This window comes from Hemicordylus capensis, chromosome 2, assembly GCF_027244095.1.
Source record: "Hemicordylus capensis ecotype Gifberg chromosome 2, rHemCap1.1.pri, whole genome shotgun sequence".
NCBI classification, from domain to species: domain Eukaryota; kingdom Metazoa; phylum Chordata; class Lepidosauria; order Squamata; family Cordylidae; genus Hemicordylus; species Hemicordylus capensis.
The window spans coordinates 40,157,043-40,180,815 of NC_069658.1; the positions used below are offsets into that span (position 1 = coordinate 40,157,043).

At 43.2% G+C, this 23,773-nt stretch overlaps 2 long non-coding RNA genes across 2 annotated transcripts; both read left to right on the forward strand.

The window, feature by feature from the left end:
• Positions 1-4,427: 4,427 nt before the first annotated feature.
• LOC128348228 (uncharacterized) lies at positions 4,428-12,464 on the forward strand. Its single transcript, XR_008318013.1, has 3 exons — positions 4,428-7,413; positions 8,611-8,690; positions 12,208-12,464. It is a non-coding gene; the product is annotated as an uncharacterized LOC128348228 (long non-coding RNA).
• Positions 12,465-19,113: 6,649 nt separating this feature from the next.
• On the forward strand, positions 19,114-20,930 carry LOC128348227 (uncharacterized). Its single transcript, XR_008318012.1, has 2 exons — positions 19,114-20,380; positions 20,719-20,930. It is a non-coding gene; the product is annotated as an uncharacterized LOC128348227 (long non-coding RNA).
• Positions 20,931-23,773: the final 2,843 nt, after the last annotated feature.

Sequence of the window (23,773 nt, forward strand, 5' to 3'; positions counted from 1 at the left end):
GTCACTGAGCAGGTTGTTACTGCATGGAAATAACTAATCATGGATTTGTAACTCATGGAATACACCGTAGGCAGCTCACATGGGTTTCAATGAGCAGCACCAGGCATGATTTTAAACAATGGCTGACATTCTGTTCAACATTACAAAAATTGTGCAATTTACGGACTTGGCAGGTATATGTGCTGAAAAGAAGCCAATATGCAAGCAGATGCCTCCTTTTGCAGGGACTTCATAGTGAACGAGACTAAATGCACAGCTGCAACTACTTTGGCTACCTAAAATACATACCAGGTGCAACAGGACCATGCTGAGGAATGCCTTGCTGAGGCAAGGCTGGACAGGGTCTAAGGTACGATTCCTGAGATCAGATGGCAGGGGCCAGAATGACTTCACATGACTTCATATACAAAAAACAATTGCGGGCATCCTTCTGCATGAAGCCCTGTTAAAAAAGATCATCTTTCCTTGTATAATTTTTGCTATCAGACACCTCAGACAAATGCTACAGTCTGAAAAACCACATGCATGAAGAAGCCTCTTTAAATGAACTTAGTATAATTGGACAATGGATAGATTTCCAAGGGGAATTACACTCATTTTGTTGCATTTAAATTAAAAAAGGCATGTGGTTTGACTGTCATTATGTGTAATAATGCATTAGGGTTCTCTCACCTTTGGGATTTCCATCATATAATAGTTATAATATGATGGAAGTGTATAACATGGGAGAAGAGACCAACCTGGGTATCCACTTAGAAGAGATCAGTAAAATACTCTAGGCTCCTTTCATACATGTTTAGGGGAAGATATATTAACTTGAGGTAGAGACTCCTTTAAAGGCATAAAAAAAGCAGCTACCCAGTTATAGAGAAGAGGCATACACTCTGATGTACAGCTCAATGCTATTCCTATTTTCTCAAAAATAAGCCCTGATGCATTCAGGTTAGTATGTGTGGGATTGTAGTTAGGTCAAACAACACATTAGGAGACATGCATGCATAATGCTTTGGTGCTTGATTTTTACCATAGAGATAAGCTGTGGAGTGGTTGCTCCAGACTGGGACTATGGTGTGGGGGGAGGGGCTTTAACCTTTTTGCTTCCACCACAGTCCTGACCCAGACCAGGTTCCCCTGAAGTTGGTTTTTTTACCCCAAGGGAGAAGCTGTCATGGAGCTATCTGATCTGGATCATGACCACGGCTAGGGCAAAGGGTTAAACACTGCTGCCCCACACCATTGTTGTGATCCAGACTGGGATCTCTTGACACAGCTATTTACAGTGAAATAAACATGCCCTGAGGTGCTGAACATGCACTTTTTGTAATGTAGTTTAAGGTTTAGACTCATCGACTGCACACATCTGAGCACACTTACCTGGGAATACACAAAGTGGGTCTTAATTTCAAGTCAGCATTCTTAGGCAAGTCCTGCATCAGTGCTTCCAGAGGATTTTTTTTTTTTACGTTCAAGCACATTGATTCAGCATTTTTATTTTTATTTTACATTTTATATCCCGCTCTTCCTCCAAGGAGCCCAGAGCGGTGTACTACATACTTAAGTTTCTCCTCACAACAACCCTGTGAAATTTGTTAGGCTGAGAGAGAAATGACTGGCCCAGAATCAGCCAGCAAATCTCATGGCTGAATGGGGATTTGAACTCGGGTCTCCTCAGTCCTAGTCCAGCACTCTAACCGCTACACCACTCTGGGTGACTTTGGCAAGCCAAATGACTGTGCCAGTCCTTGTTCTGGTTACTGCTTGTTCGAACAGCAGATTGGGAGTCAGGATGATCAGCATTTGTGATAAAGTTCATAACAGGGATGGCTCTTTAATCTCAAAAGATTAAGTCATCAAATGACCCAGGTTGGAGCTAGCTTCATTCTGTGGGCAGGCTCAGATGACGTGCTGCAAGGCAGTAAGCTTGTAACACATCGATAAACTGTCGGGATGCGAGAGTGTGTGTTCCTGATGTGCATGACATCTGAACTTGCCCAAGGCCAGGGTCTGTACTGCATTACCAACATTTTTTTGATTTCAAGCTGGCTTTTGTAACCAGGAAATAAAGTCAGCCTGACCAAGTCAGTAAAATATCTGTAATGTGGTGTGGGAACTAGACTTGGGCAGTTCAGACATTGTGCCTGCTGGGGGTGCATGCTCTTGAATCTCAAGGTTTTTATTGAGATGATACTGGTTTATTGCCTTGAGGTGGATCATCTGAATCTGCCCTGTGTATATTCAGTAAATGTGGTGGCAAATAGCAATCAGTCTATGAGAAAGTGACAAAGTTCTCTCAGAAAGACATCCAGATTATTATTTAAGATTCTGAGCCCCCTTGGAGGCAGGAAAGTAAAATTTAGGAAAAACGTGGCAAGCCATTCTCAACCTATGGGATAGAGAAGGGTATACATACATACATACATACATACACACATCTTTATTGGAATTTCCTATCTTTAACACTAATCTTTGAGTACATCTTCCTGAGTCGTAGGAATAGGGCTAACTCCAACTTTCAGGAGGCCCTCGGCAAGCTGTCCTTCTGGATCTCTCAGCGGCTCTCGATACTATCAATCATAGTATCCTCCTGGAGCGTCTGAGGATGTTGGGGGTGGGAGACACTGTTTTACAGTGGTTCCACGCCTACCTCTCGGATAGATTCCAGATGGTGTTGATTGAAGATTGTTGCTCTTCGAAATCTGAGCTTAAGTATGGTGTCCCTCAAGGCTCCATACTTTCTCCAGTGCTTTTTAACATCTACATGAAACTGCTGGGAGAGATCATCAGGGGATTTGGAGCTGGGTATTACCAGTATGCTGATGACACCCAGATCTACTTCTCCATGTCAACCTCTTCAGGAGCTGGCATATCCTCCCTAAATGCCTGGCTGGAAGCAGTAATGGGCTGGATGAGGGAGAATAAACTGAAGCTGAATCCAGATAAGACAGAGGTACTTACTGTGTACAGTCAGAACTCTAAAGACGATTTTGATCTGCGTGTTCTAGATGGGGTCACACTTCCCCAAAAGGAACAGGTTCACTGTCTGGAAGTACTTCTGGACTCACACCTCTCCCTGGTTTCTCAGGTTGAGGTGGTGGCCAGGGGTGCTTTCTATCAGCTCTGGCTGATACGCCAGCTGCGCCCATTTCTCAAGATCAATGACCTCAAAACAGTGGTACATCTGTTGGTAACTTCCAGACTTGACTTTTGTAATGCGCTCTACGTGGGGCTGCCTTTGTACGTAGTCCGGAAACTTCAGTTGGTTCAGAATGCAGCAGCCAGGTTGGTCTCTGGGTCATCTTGGAGAGACCATGTTACTCCTTTACTGATGGAGTTACACTGGCTGCCAATATGTTTCCGGACAAAATACAAAATGCTAGTTATAACTTATAAAGCCCTAAATGGCTTAGGCCCTGGGTATCTAAGAGAGCGTCTTCTTCACTACGAGCCCCACTACCCATTGAGGTCATCTGAGGAGGTCTTTCTCTAGTTACCGCCAACTCATTTGGTGGCTACACAGAGACGGGCCTTCTCGGTTGCTGCCCCAAGATTGTGGAATGCTCTCCTTGCTGAGAAATTCCCATCTCTGCCAATTTTCAAAAAACACCTGAAAACCCATCTTTTCACCCAAGCTTTCTCAGCTTCCTTTTTTTTTTTAAGGTTTTAATCTCTGGTTTATTTTTAAATTGTTAAATTGTTTTAAGTTTTTTGTATATGTTCTTAACTTGTTTTATGCTATTGTTAACCGCCCAGAGATGAAAGTTTGGGGTGGGGTACAAATCAGATAGATAGATAGATAGATAGATAGATCATGACCCTTGAACCCCAAGTAGAAGATGGGGCAAAAAGTTCAGGAGAGGAGTAAGACTGGGAGGCACCACTGAACCAAGTACCTGGTGACCAGTGTTCCCTCTAAGGCATGTGCATGTGTTTGCACACACAAGTTTTTTTTATGTCAGCTCAGTTAATTTTCGATCCTGCTCAGACTGAATCAGGAAGGTCCCATTCTGAATATATGTGCACATACACTGCCTTGATACTGCCACCCAGAACAAAACTCATTCCGCACACAGATGAAAAAACCCAGAGAGAACACTGCTAGTGACCCCATGCCATTGGGAACCTTCACACCAGAGGAACCCAAAGAACCCCCGTCTGTACCACTGTCAACCCCCAAGCACATGGCCCTCCCAGCTTTCTCTAAGTTGGAGGAAATTTCTAAGGAGCTTCTGGCCCCTCAGCATTGTTGGAGCAGGTGCCTGCAAAACCAGGCAATGCCCTTTTAAGAAGGTCAAAACCTTTTGACAGTGCCAACTGTCAACTGCCATGTGCCAACTGTACCCACCTGCCACTTGCAAGGCAGTGGGGTACTACTCACTTTATGTTCTATGAATTTTTTGAGGATTCGTTACACACCAGAGTCTAAACACTTCAAAAATTCCTAAAGTATAAACTGAGTACTCAGTGGCTTGCGGGTTGGTGGGGGGAGTTGCCACTAACCCCCATCCCCCCACAAAGCAGTGGGGTCAAAATGAACAGAAGAAATGAAAGTGTGTAATGAAGACGCCAAAGAATCGAAACACTTCAAAAATTCCTAAAAAATAAACTGAATACCCCATTCTGTGGGTGATGGTGGTGGTGTAGTTGACACATGGCAGTTGACAGTTGGCACTGTCCAATGACAGTCAAAACGAACAGAAGAAATGAAGGCATATGATGAATCCTCATAGGGATTCATTATGAGGAAAAGTTATTAGACACCAAAAAATCTAATCACTTCAGTATTCCTAAAAAATAAAATGAGTCCCCCACTACCTTGAAGGTGGGGGGAGGGTGTAGTTGGTACATCGCAGTTGACGGTTGGCACTGTCCAATGACAGTCAAAACAGAAGAAATGAAGGCGTATGATGAATACTCATAGGGATTCATTATGAGGAAGTTATTTGACACCAAATAATCTAATCAGTTCAATATTCCTAAAAAATAAAATAAGTACCTTGAAGGTTGGGGGAGGGTGTAGTTGGCTCTTGGCAGCTGACAGTTGGCACTGTCCAATGACAGTAAAAATGAACAGAAGAAATGAAGATGTGCAATGAATCCTCATAGGAATTCATTATGAGGAAAAGTTATTATACACCAAAGAATACAAATACTGAAAAATAGTGACTGCACATTCTGCTCCATAACTCAACTTCTACAAGGGCTAGAGCTTAGCTTGTTTTAGAAAATAAAGGCTGGGGATCCGTGTTAGGGTTAGGATAGGGCGACTTTGGATCCCCATTATTTCCTATGGTGGAAATTTACAAAACCAGTAAAAACTAAAAACAACCATTACAAATCAACCAAGTGCCACACTGCCTTGAAATGTGAGTGGTAGGTGGCACCCATAGGGACCTACCCACCTTCCAAATTTGGTGTCCCTAGGACCTTTATAAGTGGTCTGAATCAATCCAAATCTAAATCCAATCCAATCCAAATAGAATTTGGGGTGATTAAGGGGAGCAGATTTGGACACAAAACAAATAAGGGGAGATTCAATTTGGGCAAAAATTGAATTTAAAAAATCAATTTGTGCACATCCCTACTGAGAAGTTGCTGGAGCAACATCTCCTTAATGTTGCATTGCCCAGCTCCTGTGGCTCTGCTTGGCTCTAGTCAAGTTACAGTACTGGCAACCTGTACTTTGAGCTGTCCAAGATCTGTGGTGCTCTGGCATCTGGCAACCTCTTCTTGGTGGGAGACCTCAGCTTAACCCACAGCAGGATTGTAGTAGACAACTTGTATAATGTGTAGTTTGGCCCTTCTAGAAGCTATATCTATTCTGCTTTGCACTGTAGGCCTTTTAAAAATTGTTCAATGGACTTATTACTAACTTTGAAATGTTTCATACTAGGAAAGTTTGAAGAGAATGTGATAGGCACGTACTGCCTTGAAATATTGTTAGGTCTGATCAGATGAGAGGTGTCATGGCTTTGTATCGAAGAGATCCCCTGTCCCCAGACAGAAATATAGGTCAGGTGCAAAATTCACTGAGTACCTCTGGAGATGGTTTTTTTTTTAATTCTTGGAAAGAGTGGATTATTGGTGACAGGTAGTATATATCTCAGAATACCTTTGAAGGAGAAGACATTTCAGAATGTCGTGTCTGAACCTGAAGAGAAATCGGACATTTAAAACAGGAAAGCCACAGCGTAAACTAATGTATTCTTTATAGTTCATGTAGTGATATTTGTTTATTAGAGCATTCGTATTGTTCCCTTCCTCCAGGGCACATACATGGGGTAGGTTGTGGTTTGTGTTTTTTGCCATGCCTTCATCACAGACCCTATGTGGTTTAGACTAAGATACAAGCCTTGTTCAGACATTATATTGTATGAGTATACATATGTCTGTACACATGTACATGTTTTTGTGTGAATGACTGCACTTGCATTCATTTTAAAAGTGTGTGAACCTGGGTACAGGCCTTTCAAATGCATTATATAAATAGAAAGTGTAGTGCCATACCTGTGTTCAACATAACATATGAATAAGTGTTCCTATGTATAGATCTGTACCTGTGTACACTGTACACTCATTGTATGAGTGCTGAACATAATGTGTGAATAGGGCTATGGTACAGGTTGAGTATCCCTAATCTGGACATCTGAAATCCAGAATGATCCAAAATCTGGAAACCACCACGGCTTTTTTTAGTAAGTAAAAAACATTATTTTCACATGAGATCTGAATTTCATCTCCACCTAAAATGCCATGTTTTAGTCTAACATGACCAGCAACATTATTGTGTTGAAAATTTTCTCGCAGTTAGTTTTCATTACATTTACAGCTACCTGTAGTTATTGTAAATTCAATGTTTATTTTTTATATACTTTAAAGAAAACCTTTTTAAAAAATACAGTGTATCCTTTCGTGTTTAGACTTGTTTGGATCCCATACCCAAGATATCTCATTACAGTATGCAAATATTCCAAAATCCGGAAAAGTCCAAAATCTGGAACACATCTGGTCCCAAGCAGTTTGGATAAGGGATACTCAACCTGTACTAGCTCAAGGCCATCCAGCTAAGCAAGAATTTGATTCCAGGTTACCCCAGTCTTGGGGAGTTTTCACACATTAGGCTGCAAGTGACTCTCCCTCAAAATGGCCTTGAAATGTCAAGAGTTATAATATTAATTCACATTCAAAATACCTCTCTTTTGCTTTTTCTTCTGAATTACCAGCTGTCAAGTTAAATAGTGCAAGACAAGCTCAGTGCTCATTTAGGCCTCAAATATGGAAATGATGCAACAGTCTACCACTATACTACAAGGCTCTCATCAGGTCTGGCTCTTGGGCTTAGGGAGCTCTCTGAACATGCGTACAGTGAATCCCCTCCTCAGTGAGGGGGAAGTCATCGCCATGGGCAATGAAGAAGTAAGTTCATCCTTACTTTGATGGGAGTTCATCGCCATGAGCAGCAACTCCTCCTGTTCTCCTCATCCACAAATGGGTGGGACTGTTACCTTCATGGGCGGACGTGTTGGCAGCCACCATGGTAGCTCTCCTCCATCTGCCCTCACAATTCTTGAATAGGCTTCTTCCCAGACATCACTGCAATGGCATAGCAGATTCTGGAGAAAATCCATTTGCAAATGGAGGGATGAAGGCAGCATTGGCACAAATCTCACTGCTAAAAGTAATGCCACTTCTGCCAGTACCCATAGGAAGCTGCTTTATACTGAGTCAGACCATTGGTTCATCAAGTTCGGTAGTGTCTACACACTGGGCTCATCCTCATGATCAAAATGGGGATAGGAGGAGCATCCAGTCAAACTTCAGGTCTGGTGTTCACTTCTGAAAAACAGTCATGTGTCAGCAAACATTGAGGAGGAAGTGGAAATCATCGTGTGCTAGTCCCAATCTGGGTTGCACAGTGGTGGGTGTGCTTTTTCTCTACCCTGGCTACGGTGCTGGGTAAAAGAAATGGGTTGACTAGCACACAGTCAGCTCCCCCTCCTTCTACCTTGATGTTTGCTGATCCAGTTTCTCAGGAATGTGCATGAGGCTTGAAGCATGGCTGGACACTCCTCCTACCCGGATTTTGATTGTGAAAACCAGTCCGCTGACTGGAAGTGTCATTCCCAGTCGTATCTGGAGTTGCCAGGGATTGAACTTGGGACCTTGTGAATACAAAACAGCTACTGAGCTGTGGCCTCATCCCCACAAAGATGGACACTGGGCAAGGTCTCATGGGTCCGCTTTCAAATGGTCCTGATCACCAGTTGCTAAACTTGGCTGAACCCTGAAATCAGACCTGGCTCTCATGTTGCAATTGCTTTTCACAACTGACATTTTTCTTTTTTTCTTTTTGAAAAATGTCAATGTTTGGCTGATTTTGTCCAATTCTGTCACCATGCAGAAGGAGAGGATTCCTTGGGACTCTGGCAAATTATGATGGTTTTATTTCCAAGTGATCTTGTTCTAATTTTCTTCTACAATTTGACTCTGCTCTGCTCCAAAGTTTGGATTTCTTTGCTAAAGTGCTTGGACACATATGGAACTGAGACATTTTGAGTCCTCTGTGACTCTTTTAGTTTCCTTACTGTCTCTCTTCTTGTTTGATCACTGCAGCATTTTCTAGTAGATACAAGCAAGGATTCCCAGGGGGTTAAAAACGTTTCAGCAATAACACCAGGAAGGTGACATGCAAGGTAAATCGCCATTCTCCACTCAGTTCTTACATATTTTATGCCTTTCAAGGAAAGAGAGTTTGAATTAAAAACGATGTTTTACTGTTCCTGCTGCTTTCATTTTATGTATCAAGACTCAAAAATCAGACTTACCAGCAGGAGTCATTATTATTGCCACATTCATTAGAAAGATCTACATTTACTTTTCATAGTGCCAGTGATTTTGCTTGCATATATATCATTTATTCAAAGAGCAGAATTCTATTTCTAGTTTTGGTGTATGTCTGACAGAAGAAGATCCCAGAAATGTTGCAGACTTGTGAAAAACTGTCCTACTGGGTCCGACCACAGATCCATCTAGTTCAGGATCCTATTCTGTGTCCAGTTATGTGCCATTTTGAAGCCTGTTTTCCAATAAAATGGACCTCAAAATGGTGGTCGAATCACCCGACAATTATATAGTGAATCTTATGCCACTGTTCGAACAAATTCTGAAACATTCAGTATCAAAAGGGGCACAAAACAGGGATGTCCTCTTTGTTATTTGTACTCACCATAGAGTCATTAGCTTAGGCTTTTAGAGGTAACCACCAGATTAAAGGATTGACCATTAATAGTACTGAACATAAAATCAGCTTATATGCAGATGATATTGCCTTAATATTAGCAGATCCCTTACAGGCTATTTCATCTATACAGGATGAGTTGTTAAATTTTGAAAAAGTAACGAGTTTAAAAATAAATCTTTCTAAATCAGAAATCTTGTGTACTGCAATCAGTACCAAGTCTCAAAAGTGGGAAGGGGTTAACCTCTCCTCATTGGGGTGGGATTTGTGGCAACAAATTCTACAGTTTAACTAGACATTGCGTAAACTGAAGTACTTTCTTTTGTCTGTCTTGAGTCTTACAGTGTTTAGCTTCAACAAATAACTCCAGGTTCTAACATTATGAGAGAAGGAGAAAAATATCCACTTCAGATCACATGATGATTAAGAGTTTGGATCATATTCTCTCCTAACTTTCCATTCCATGCCAACTTCAGTCCTCTCTCCCTAGGTATCTCACTGTGCTTAGAGGACAAATCTAGTAATTTGCCACAGTTTATACAGCAAAGCAAATATTTATTAGCTAAAGACAAATGAAGGGATTTCCCCCACTTTTCATTGTTCTGAAAACCAACAGCAACCTCTTGCTGCTTTGATAAACCCTCAATAAGGACATTATTATCCTGTTTCTGTTGATCTCCATGGGAGATAAACTATTATTTCAATGGTAGCCAAATCTCCTCCACTTCACTCCTCCTTCATCTCATTCCAGTATTGTGCTGACACAGTAACCAGAGTTGTGGGGGCTGTAAGTTGCAGCAGTAAGAAAAAAAATTGCACACAGAAGACTGTTATGGAGGAGCTAGACGATATGGCAAAAATTCAAATGTGTGTTCAATATACTGGCCACTGCCACTTAACCTGAGTGGCACACCCAGGGCTCAAGCACTGGAGGTAGGGATGTGTGAACCAGATAGAGGTTGAGGCGGTTTGCCATCAAACCCACCCTTGAGCTGGACCGGGCCTGGTTTGGCTCAACCTCAACCCGAACCCCTTGTCCGGCTTGGGGCCAGTTCAGGGCTTCTAAAAGTTTTTAAAAACCATTAAAAAAAAGAATCACTCACCCGTGGGTCTAGCGGCCTGTCGGGGGTGGTGGTGCTGGTGCAGCCCCGGGGGGGGGGGTTTCTGCAGTCTCTCTCCCCCCCCCCCCCCCGCTGGCCTCCCCCCAGCCTTCTAAGGGCCTTTTCAAACCGTTTCCAAGCCGTTCCAGACCTTTCCCTGGTGGCAAACATTTCAGAGGCCTCCGCACATGCGCACTGGCCATTTGCGTGGCTGGGTCATGACCCAGGCGATCTCCAGCTATTGCAATCTAGCCCATTTTGAGTATTCATAGGAAATTTATATTTATGTACTATGGGTTTCCTCAGCCCTCATTCAAGACATTTTATTCTGTCTATATTGTCTTTTTAAATAGTTTTTGTTGTTGTTAAACATTGCATTTGTATATTTATGGTTAACTAGTATTTTTAAGCCCGTTAAAATAACGGGTGCTAGTACCTTTTGTTGTTGTTGTTGTTGTCCTTTATTCCTTCTCCCTTTCTCTTGCCCCTTTTTTTCCTTTTTTTCTTTCTCTCCCTCTTCCTCTCTTTCCTTTCCTTCCTTTCCTCTCTCCCCCTCTCCCTCTTTTCCTTCCTTTCTTCCACTTTTTCTCAATTTTTTTCTTTTTCTTTCTCTTTTCCTCTTTTCTTTCTATAATGGACGCGCTCTTTGGGGCTGGCGGTTTGTTTTTTGGTCTTTCTCCCTCACTTCTTTTCCCCCCTTTGTTCTTTTCTTCTTTCTTTCCTATTTTCTCTTTCTCCCTCCTTGTTTATTTTGTTCTTTTCTCTCCCTTCTCTCTTATTCCTTCTTTTTTTCTCTCTTTTGTCCTGTCTCCCTCCTGCACTCCTTCTTTTCTGTCTGTCTGTCTGTCTCTTTCTCTCTCTCTCTTTCTCTCTATCTAGTAGTCCTTTGGTGCCGTCTATTTTCGTCTCCTGTGGCTGCCTCGTGCCCTCCTCCTTATGGCTGGGCCAGTGCCTTCTGTGCTGTGGAGTGGGGTAATTTTTCTGAGGGCAGAGGCGAGCCCTGGCTTTTCCTCCTCCTACTCTCGGCTGCCAAGACGCCGCCGGGAGGGAATCACCTCAGGTCTGTGAAGGGTACTTTGCAGGTGCTTTTCCAAGGCTGTAGCAGCAGCGGCTTCTGCAGGTGCTGCTGGCCCTGCTGCCCACGCCCCAAGTGCTGCTGGGCGACAGGCAAGCGGCACGCACCATCTCCTGCTGCTGCCCGGGAACGTCTGGCAGTTGCAGGAGGCGGAGGAACAGCAGCAGCGGCGGCACTGGCTGGGTAAGGTGAGGGGCCGGGCTTGGCTGGTCTCGGCTCAGCAGGGCAAACGGCACTCAAAGCAAGGCAGGAGGCCGCGGCGGGTTCCCTTTGGGTGGCCGCGGGGCTGCTGGCGGGGACCCTTCCCTTCTTTGCTTCTTCCTCCCCAGAAGCGGCTTGTTGTGTGCACAAAACACCCCCGCGCCGCCCACCAACCTCCTCCGCCTCCTTCTCTGCTCCCCCCGCGGGCCCCTTTTTCCCCTTCCCCCCCCCCCCTGCTGGTTTTTTTTTGTTCCTCGCTCTCCCAGTTCCCCCTGCTGCCGCCTCAGCCCTCCCGGTTCCCCCGCAGCTGCCTCTTCCGTCTGTTCTCCACGCTGCCGTCTCTGCCTTCCAGCGGCTGCTGCAGCTGCATCTTCATCTGCTGCCCGCAGGTGGTCTGGTCCCGTCGCCGGCTGGGCAGAGTCACAAACATGGCCGCCTGTTCCCTTTGTCCGTTTCTGACTCGGCCGTTCTGCGCATGTGCTCCGCGCATGCGTAGAACGGCCGAGGGAGGCACGGACACACGCTTGGTTGTCCACGGACGGACACCAAGCCTTTTATTAGAGAGGATTATAATTTGATATAAATATTTTTTCAAGACTGCCACTGAAGAAGACTCGACAAGAGTCAAAACGTATTTGGCAAGAATACAGGACTTATCAAAAATAACGACATGAGACTTTTCTTCGGGAATATCCACACATACCTCTCTTGCTGCACCAGTAATACATCTTCAATATGAATTATTGGATCCCATCTTTTAGTTGAATATAGAGACTGTTTTAATGATCATTTTGTATAAATTTTTATTGAAACCTACTTTTATTCCAGTATTATAACACATGCAATTGCACAATCTTCTGTGGATTCTCTGTCTCCTTATCCTGCTCTCCTTGACTGCTACATTTTCTCAAGAGTCTTTGATGAGGAACTTTGTCGAAAGCTTTTTGGAAGTCCAGGTATACTATGTCAAATGGATTACCTTTATCCACACATCTGTTAGCACTCTCAAATAACTTCAAAAGGTTGGTGAGACAAGATTTATCTTTGCAGAAGCCATGTTGGTTCTCCCTCAGCAGGGCCCGTTCTTCTATATGCTTAACAATTTTATCCTTGAGAATGCGTTCCATCAATTTGCCTGGAACAGACATTAAATTAACTGGCCTGTAATTTTCCGGATCGCCCCTGGATCCCTTTTTGAAAATCGGTGTTACATTTGCTACTTTCCAGTCCTCCGATACAGAGCTTGATTGTAGGGATAAGTTATATATTTTAGCAAGGAGGTCAGCGATTTCACATTTGAGTTCTTTAAGGACTCTTGCCCTTGCCAGATGCCATCTGGCCCTGGCAATTTGTTAATTTTTTTTTTTCAAACTGAGACATGATCAATATGGAAATTGAACACTGAACAACACTGAGCAGTATTGAACAAACTGGCATGCCTTTTTAACCATGATCTGTCTCACGTACGATCTGCTTGAGGACTCTGTCCTCATTAAATACTTGAGATGCATTCTTGCTTTGAAAAGAATAATATCCATTATTGTGTTTCAGTGATTAACAAGGGCAAAAGTTTATTAGGAACAAAGGTTATAGCCCATGGAAGGTCCTTGAAAAGTAACAAGAGTAGAAAGTAGAGAGATTGAGTACATATCCATTCTATTTTATACCAATGGATAGATTATATAAACTTCAAGACCTTTCATTTTTCTGTCAAAAAGATCATAAGTGAATGGGATCAAGATACTCAGGTAGATCTCAAAAGGATATAGAACCCTAGTTTTATAACATAGGTGGGTATATGGGAGCCAAACCACACATTACACTAATCTCATCAGTATTGCTGGTGAGTTTTCTTTTCTTAAATAGCAGTCCATTAGTGTGGATGGGAGCTTCGCTCCTGGGGCAAATTCTAGCTGCAAAGGGGCCTCGTCTGGATCAGGTCTATAACAGCGGTAAAGATTTAAAGCTCCCCAACTCCCATCCAAAACATGGTCTACATGCACAAAAAACATCCACCTTGTTGAAGCTAAGCAGGTCTTGGTGTGGTCAGTGCCTGCATGGGAGACTCATGTATGCCTCCTCGAGAGGATGAAACTATAGCTCAGTGGTAGAGTGTCTGCTTCGCATGCAAAAGACCTCAGGTTCAATCCCTGGCATTTTGAGGTAGGGCAGGGAAAGACTCCTGCCTGTAACCTTGAGCACTGTGGCCAGTCAGTGTAGACAATACTGAGCTAGATGGACCAATGGCCTGACTCAATTTAAGGCATAGGAACATCAGAAGCTGCCATATGCTGAGTCAGACCATTGGTCTATCTAGCTCAGTATTGTCTACACAGACGGGCAGCAGCTCTTCCAAGGTTGCAGGCAGGAATCTCTCTCAGCCCTATCTTGGAGATGCTGCCAGGGAGGGAACTTGAAACCTTCTGCTCTTCCCAGAGCAGCTCCATCCCCTGAGGGGAATATCTTACAGTGCTCACATGTGGTCTCCCATTCAAATGCAACTGGGGCAGACCCTGCTTAGCTAACAGGACGTCACACTTGCTACCACAAGACCAGCTCTCCTATGTTCCAGAGATTCCAGTTCAGTTCAGGTCCCCCAGGGCGCATATTTAGAATGAAAGGGGAAAAAACAAGCATATCCGTTCTAAGGATGTGCTCAACATAACGAGGCTATTCTCATGATGGGGGGAAACCAGGCTAAGGAAGCCCAGCCCGTTTCCCCCGCATTGTGAGAACCACTGGGCTCATGGGTGAGTCCAGTGGTTCTCTGGCAGCTAGACTGCCGAAGTAGCCCTGCCCTTAAATGAGGTTAGCGAAGCGAGCGCTCCACTAACCCCATATTGGCAATCGTGAGTCACCACAGCGCGCTCCACGCTGTGGCGACTCTTTATGAGACCTCCGCCGGAAGGCGAAAACAAGCCTCCCGGTCTCAGGGGTCTCCCCAGGATGCCCTGTGCATTTGCATGGGGCATCCAGGATTTCCAGGGTGGCCCCTGATTCTCTCAGCCCCTACCAGTTCCATGACGGAGCCAGTAGTCGTGTGGGTGGCCAATCCGGCCACCCAGGGACAGCTCCCTGCTTGTCTGTGGGGAGAGCGGGCTAAGCCCAGTTAGGCTCTCCACACTACTTGTGTGGAGAGCCTCAACATGTAACTTGGTCCTAACAGTCTAGAATCTTATTCAGAGCCCTCTCAAAATTGGTCTCTCCCCTAAGGGCTGCTGTGTTGTTGCTTTAAAAAACCACCCCTTTCAAAATTGTACAAGTATAACTGGAAAGTAATAAACAAGGTAAATACAAATGAACAGTTCTGGAAATGCTAGACCTTGTAACAACTTACAGATACATCCAGTGACTATAAATCCAATATCAAAGCAAATTAAATTGAATTTATAAGAGCAAAACAAATAATCTGTGGCCATCTAAATATTCCTATAGTTGAGTTCAATACTCAAACCCTGGTCTTTTTGTTATAACAATAGGCACTTTGCAGAGAGCTTTCTGCAGAACAAAACTCATAATTGCTGCTGCTGCTACTAAGCATCTCATCCTCTGGCTTAACCAAAACCAGGCCTCTGCTTAAATGGAGTCTGCAGGGAGTAGGGAAAAGGATTCCATTTGCTTTCTGCAGTCTTGCTGAAGGTGACACCCAGCTGGAAAACTACTAGCATGCCAACCAGTTGAGTTCTGGGCTCATGAGAACTATTTAATCACATGGCTCCCACAGTGCATTAGCCCACTAATTACAACATTCCCAGCTGACATTGCTACATTTTGAGTCTGTCAAAGTGAAATTTAGTCAGAAATATCTTGTACACTGATGTCGATCCAGAACACAGCCAGTGGGCATTGCAATCGGCATTCTGACACACAGGGAAAGTCCTCTATAAATAGTTTCCCTGCCTAATTGCTGTGTCGGTAAGCGATGGCAGCTCAGTGTAAGGCTCCCAGCTAAGAATTCCCTTTTGCTGATCCATTTTATTTATTTATTTATTTATTTATTTAAATTATTATTTAATTTATTTTATGGATTTTGATGCGACGTTCAACAATGTATTTAAGGCAGAGTTCAAAAAGCCATATCAATATAATACATAATATGATCAAATAAAAAATAAAAAAGCAGTTTTTAAGATAAAATGAACAAGTTGAAAAGCACCAGCCCCAATATATATCCTTGGGGGAACCCACTTCCTTATTGGAAGCAGTACTTTTTAACTTGTTCATAAATGGATCTGGAATTAGAGGCAAGCAGTGAGGTGTCCAAGTTTGCAAATGACAGCAAAGAATGCTGGTGTTGTTTACCTTCAAGCAGGAGTAGAAAAACATAATTGCCCCACAGTTCGTTATCAACAGTTCAACTGGCCAGCATGCAAAATGGTAGCTACATGAAATTTTAGTCCATGCATGTATGTTCAGAGGCATATGGATTAGACACAAGATGTATCCACCCCACCACATTAGAGTTAGCTTCTAGAGGAACATAGGAAGCTGCCATATACTGAGTCAGACCATCAAGCTCAGTATTGTTTACACAGACTGGAAGTGGCTTCTCCAAGGTTGCAGGCAAGTCTCTCTCAGCCCTATGTTGGAGATGCCAGGGAGGGAACTTGGAACCTTCTGCTCTTCCCAGAACAGCTCCATTCCCTGAGGGGAATATCTCCCATTCATATGCAACCAGGGCGGACCCTGCTTAGCTAAGGGGACAAGTCATGCTTGCTACCACAAGACCAGCTCTCCCTCTTGTGTGGAGACCCTGGGGAGGAAGCTGAATCCTGAAGAACGACAATGCTAGCAAATCACACTAACACCATTTTAACAAGGCATTCCCAAGAAGCAAAAATAGAGACAGTGATTTACCAGGAACAGAATCCAGAAAAAAGGAACTGTCCCTGGTAAACTGGGACAGACAATGCATATGTCACGAGACATTCAGACATTTGCCGACTATTTGGGGATCATTTTTCAGCAGTGACACCAACGTCTTCCTGGATTCATTGGTACAATAAAGATGTCTCTATTTATCTTCACTCTTCACCTGCTGTGTGCCTGATGATGACTAAGGGTAAGCCCAAATGTATACAAGTGCTCAAAGACATGTTAACATCTGCCATTCAAAGAAGTATTAAAATCATCCCCATCTCATTGGGAGCCACAAAAGAGATGCCTGAATAAAAAGGTTTGGAATTTAGAAAGAGCTGTAAAGCACTCCTGCTTAGGCTTTATTAGGCTTCTGCCTTTGCAACTGCATGTCTGCAAAAACTTTCGACTCCACAGCCTCCAGCCTCACGACACTTCCCAGATCTGCAAGCCTCAGCACTCCAGTCTATGATAATCAGTTTTATTTCAATGGCAATTATTACGCAGCTCATCCCTTCAGTCCTAACAATGTTTGTAAAATCTGTCTGAGTCCCTTTAGCAAAGAACGCTGCCCAAACTCTTTTGCACCAATGCTTGTGTTTGAGAACAAAATGCCTAACTTCTCCTCTCTCCCTCTGAAGCTAAACAGTCTTCCAAGGAACTTCTGGAGAACTGAGTTGTGGGTAGATTATGCATTTATAGCTTGGATCCTGCTCCCTCCCCCATGCTGGATGTGCAAGTATTTGTTCTTCGTATTCTGTATTTTTGACTGTAACCACAGAGTTGCCAGAAATGGCCCCTGAACTGAATGCCCTGTCTCTCCCTAGCTACCATTGAGGGGGAAATGCTGCTTTATTGAATCTTCTTTGTTCAAGTTCATCAACAACCAACATGTGTTTATATTTTCTTGGCTGTCAGCTGATGGGCCTGCATGTCCTAAGAACAAAGGAATGCAGATTGTTGTTTCTGGACAGGAATGTTGTACTTCTTGCTGTTACCCCAAATAATAGATCAGTGTCAGGTTCTTTAGGGTCTTTCCAGGGATTATGTAACATGCTTTTAATGATTTTTCAAGACCTAACTGCTTCTATTGCATATTCCACAGAAACATCAATTAGGCAGCATTCCCAGCAACTCTTGCCACTAAACCAGGGGCAGCTACCTCCCTACTTTTTAACACGCCTTACCTCTTTCCATCACACTACAAAGATTAATTTTTAATTATTTAGAACATTTTATATACATCGGTGGTCACACCGCACATACTCCCCATGCAGGGATTGGCGAGGGTGGGGGGCATCCCTTCATAATTAGTGTCGATGATTTATATTGTGAAGACCTTGACCATAAATAGGCAGGAAACCTATAATGACTAGAATGTCGAAGGGTAGAATTATAGATGTTCCTGCCTTCTGTTTCAAAATCAACAAGGGCTAAAATGATGCGTTTGAGTGCTTTGATTGATTGATTGATTAAGTGCCGTCAAGTCGGTGTTGACTCTTAGCGACCACATAGATAGATTCTCTCCAGGATGATCTGTCTTCAACTTGGCCCTTTAAGGTCTCTCAGTGGTGCATTCATTGCTGTCATGATTGAGTCCATCCTCCTTGCTTCTGGTCGTCCTCTTCTTCTCTTTCCTTCAACTTTCCCCAGCATTATGGACTTCTCGAGGGAGCTGGGTTTTTGCATAATGTGTCTGAAGTATGATAGTTTCAGCCTGGGCATTTGTGCCTCGAGTGAAAATTCAGGTTTGTGCTTGGCGACCACATTTTCCAACTCTATATTTAGTTAAAGAAATGTGACCAGATACTCTTGAATCATAATTACAATGTGGTTGCTATAAGCTCCTTCAAGTTCTCCTCATTTTGAGTACAGGCATTCCCTTCCAGGCGGTTGGTCTCTTTGCTGGTTCCTTCTGAACTGTTAGGGAAGAGCAGTAGCAGCCAACAGAAGGATTAACAAGGGCGAGATGGGACTGGACTGTGTGCTGGCCCTACCAGGTGTTCAGCTTATGAGCAGTTAGTCTGGGGATTCCCCAAGATGACTGGGAAGTGCAGAATCCAAACAAGGTCAAAGGACAGACGTCTTTTGGGATGTCCTTTGGGAGAGGAGAGCTGGTCTTGTGGTAGCAAGCATGACTTGTCCCCATAGCTAAGCAGGGTCTGCCCTGGTTGCATCTGAATGGGAGACTTGATGTGTGAGCACTGGAAGATCTTCCCCTCAGGGGATGAAGCTGCTCCTATGTTCCTATGTCCCCAGTGTTAATGAGAGGCTAAAACAATCAAGGGATTGGTCTCAATTGCTTTGCATTCAGGTGACAGTGCCAAGCTACTGGTTTTCACTGGAATGGGGAGTGCTCTGGTACATGTGGAATTTACAGAACTTTAATGAAATCCAGGTCCATGAGGTTGGAATTGGCTCTAGAATCCATTGTTGCTGCTTCTGGTATCAGCACCCTCACCCCAATGTGGGGGATCTGGAGAGGAATTGAGAAACAGCAATGCATGGCTGCTGGCCACAAATGAGCTCCCTATTGCCCTCTCCAATTAGGGGTGTGCACAAAACTGGTTTGTCCAGTTTGGTTCGAGTCCAAACTGGACTTTAACAGAACCAGGCATTTTCAGTTTTGTGCCACCGAACAAACCCCTCCACTCAGCTCGAATTCAGGGGTTCTGGATGCCTTCTATAGACAAGACAATATTTTGAAAACACAACTCTTGGAAAGAGGCTACCCCATGAAAATTATAAAGAGAGCTTTTTACAAGGCTCAGGTGTTGGATTGTGGAAGATTACTTACTTCTCAAAAAAAGTAGAAGGAAACACCTAATAGAATGATCATTCCGATTACTTATAATACACATTCTTGGGATAGACAACAGGTAATTAGAAAACACTGGCATTTATTACAGGGCATTACATGATGTGAAGAACAATCCATGTTTGCCCATAAAAAGTGCAGGCTTGAAAGTACACAGTGACATATTGAACAGTTCCATCAGAACAACGACATCCACCTACCCAAAGGACATTTCAGATGTGGCCATTGTTCAGTTTGTGCCAATTGTGAATAGACTGCAACATTCCAAAATCCCCAGAATCAGAGAGTATACCACATCAGGGATTTCTTCAACTGCAGCAGCAAGGGAGTGATTTATATCATACAATGTCCTTGTGGGTACTGTATGTGGGTATGACTACAAGACAGATAAAAGTGAGGATAACAAGACAAAAGCTGCATTCAGAATAAGAAAATACAAGCTCCCTTGGTTAAACATTTCATCGAATTCCAGCATCAGGCACAGAGTCTGAAGTTCTGGTGTGTAGAACAGGCTCATAACAGGAGAATAGATATACACACTTGGTTGTCATAAAGAGAGAGATATTGGATCCATACGCTGAGAACATTGTCCCCATTCAGTCTGAATGAGGAAGTCAGTTGGCTTTTGTTGCCTACTGTTTCAGATTCCATACATGGATATTTCTTGTACATATGTTATAGGTTTTGGACTCACTGATGATTTTATTCATATATGTTTACATGTAATACTCTGGTACTGATTTGCATAGTTATATTTAGTTTTGTATTGATCTATAGCTATATTTAGGTAGTTGTTTATTATTATTATTTCGATTTCTATACCGCTCTTCCAAAAATAGCTCAGAGCGGTGTGTTTATATTTATTTTTAAACAATTTTGTACTAATTTAGGCTATGGGAGTAAGTAGTCACAGGACTGGAAGGCTGGATACTCAATTTAGTGGTGCTAGCAGATGTTTCCAATACTAGGATGGAAAACATCAGAATCTATTTAAGCCACCAGAATGGAGTTAAGAAAGTAAGCTGAAGGGAGAAGCAAACAGCTCAGTCCTCATGTTGGTTAGAGACCACAAGTAGAAAGAGATTTTTCAAAAAGTAAGTACTCTAGATGGTCATTAGGACAACTTACAGTGTGTTTGGGGGTGATTTCAGTCTACTATGTCAATGTTGTGACAGACATTAGTCCTCATGAAGGCTTATCGCTTGTATCTTTGGTCTTTGCTATATATATATTCCAACTGTTCTAATCTAGCCTACTTTGAGTATTCATAGGAAATTTATATTTGTTTATAATCTATATTTATGTAGTAAGGTTCTTTTCAGCCCTCATTCAAGACATTTTGTCCTGTATATATTGTCTCTTTTTATAGTATGCGTGTGGTTTTTTTGTTTGTTAAAACAAAACTAGAATTTGATATGAATATGTTTTCAAGACTGCCACTGAAGAAGACTTGACAAGAGTCGAAACGCGTTTGGCAAGAATACAGGACTCGTCAAAAATAGCTACATGAGACTTTACCTCAGGAATATCCACACATACTTCTCCTGCTGCACCTGCAATACATCCCATCTTTTTCATTGGATATAGAGACTACTTTAATGATCGCTTGTCATTAATGATCACTATAAATTGTATTGAAACATATAGATCTATTTATTCCAGTATTATAATGAATGCAATTGCATAGTCTTTAATCACATGGCTTTATTAAGATTCTGTTGAAATATTAGTACATGACACTTGTATACTCTGTTAATATTTGTAGGTATTGTTGAATCCATATAGGGTTTTGTTTTCTCTCGGGCCACTGTGTGAAACAAGGTGCTGGACTAGATGGAAGAGGTGTGCGAGCAATGATGACTTTCTGCTGCCTGATATAAGATGGGTCCAGTGAACTGTTTCCCACCACATTTTCATTCTTCAAATCCAGCCTCAAAACTTATATTTTCAATGAAGCTTTTAGCTTAACATTGTAATCTCATTGCCAAGCAGAACAAACCCAAGGCGCAAGGCAAACAAGATGTTTACTGCTGGCACAGCATCTCCCATGTTTTAACTAACAGCAGCCAGATTAGGCCTCCTGTGGACCATGGTAAAAAGCAAGGGGGGCTTTAACTCTTTGCCCCTACTGTGGTCCCAATCTAGATTGGCCTCTCCTCCATGGCTATTCTTTCTCTCAGAAGGGCAGCTCCCATTGGTACAAATGGGAATTTCCCTTCCAAGCCATGGTGAGTGGCAGGGGGCTGATCTAGATTAGAACCATGGATGGACACAAAGGGTCACAGTCCCAGTGGGGTATCTGTGACCCACTCTACCTACCTGCAGCTCCGCAGCTGGCAGCACTTGGAGCAGGTGGAGAAAGGCTATGAGGAGTGGCTGCTGAATGAGATCCAGAGACTGGACCACTTGGCTGAGAAGTTCTGGCAGAAGGCACAAGCATGTCCATGTGACCCAGCTGAAATGGAGAGACCGTTGCTGCCTCAGCAGATGCACGTTATCATAGGCCTATGGATGGGTCCGGTGAGGTCCACATGACTTGGAATGAGAAGCAGGTGAGAGAGAATCTCTGTCAGCCCCAGCTGGGGAAAAGCTGGGGTGTAAGCAGACAGCTGAGGCCCTCATCCAATTTGTGGTGACTGTGGCCAGTTATTTAGAGTGGAGACTGATTATGAGGTGGGGGGAAGCAGCGGAGAGCTGGAGAAGAACCTTTAGGCAAGAGGAACTCCCAAACTCAAAGTCTTGAGTCAGCTCATATTCTGAGAGAGAGATTGGGATAGAGGTGCCCAGGAAAATTTCCCCACTCTTCTATAGCATCCCCCATGTCTGAGGCATGTAGCTTGGCTGTGTAGTGGTCATGGTCCTCAGCTCTCTCAGCCCCCCCACAGAACTATAGTCCCTACCTGTGCCATAGTCCTGAACTGTGAGGAGACCTGAGCCAGCTGTATATGGGGGGGGGGAATTCACACAAAAGAGCTAAGCATGTGGTACACTTCTTGTCTAGTTTGACCCAAGTAAATGTAAAACAGCATCTGAGCATGTTTGTTAGCTTTGTCTCTCCCTCTCTCTTGTCCATCCTCACCCATCTAAATTCATATTGTAAATTCTGCACCGCAGGGACCTGATTGTTCTGGGAAGCACCATGCACAGTGATAGCACTATATAAATAACAAGATAATAATAAAAATTACTGTCATCATTTGAAATGGTTTTATGTTAACTCCCAGGTGTCACTCCATTGGGAAAATCTGTTGAAAAAGAAAAAGGGGATTTGTTGAGGAGATTTTTCTTTTCCCTGCTTCTGATGCTGTGACTGTCCCAATTGTGACTGATTTACAGCAGTAATGATCCCTCAGCATACTAATGCCCAGAAGAATCAGTCTATAAAATAGTCAATAGAAAACCATTTAAAGGGGAACTGGATGAATTGCACACTATCTATTATCTAGAAAAAATAACCATGTGGAAGTATTGACTCATGTTGCAAACATTTTGCGCATTATGAAGTGATATTTTATAGCATTTGATGTAGATCTGTGTCTCCTTAGATACACTGAACATCTTCAGTGACTACGTTTATTTAATTCCACCCTACCCCACCACACGCAATTTCCCATATACATTCAAAGTGCTTAGACATAAAAGTATCAAGTCTTCATCACAAAAAACCAATAAAATGACATAAATAAGCCCTCCTGTTTGTAGGATGTGGTTGGGAGGCATTCGGGGGAGTGGGGTTAAAAACGGGTGTGAAGTATAGGCTGAATTTATCAGCAGTAGTGATCACACTTCCAGTGGCTGGCAGGTCTCTTTATCCTCATCTCTGTGGCTCTAGCGGAGTGTAGAAAACATTGCTTCATGATGAAGCTATGTGACGATAACATCATGAAACCAAATCAGATCGAGGTAAATGCTTTATATGGGGAAACTGCCCACAGCAACTGAAAGAGTGATTCTGCTCACCAGCAATTGAAAGAGTGATTTCAAGGCCCAGACTGCTGCTGGGCCTTGAAACAAGTAATGGTAGAGAGCCAGCATAGCGTAGTGGTTAGAGTGTTGGACTAGGACCAGGAAGACCCAAGATCAAATTCCCGTTCAACCATGAAACTCACTGGGTGACTCTGGGCCAGTCATGTATCTCTCAGCCTAACCTACCTCACAGGTTTGTTGTGAGGATGAAAATAACCATGTGTGCTGCTATGAGCTCCTCGGAGGAAAAGCGGGATATAAGTGTAAAAATAAATTTAATAAAATAACAGGTGAGGGAGTGGTTTCTTGGAACATTTCACACATACATATCCAGAGTCAATCCCTTTCAGTCAACAGAATTCTGAGAAGTTTCAGCTCATCTTTAGATTCGTTGGTCTGCTTCTCGAAAAGCTTGCCAAAACAGAAAGGAAGTTACCCATCTTTCTAAACACTTTGAGTAGACATTGGCAGGTGTGACTGAGAATCACACAAAATTGAATTCACAAGCAAGAAGACTTTGT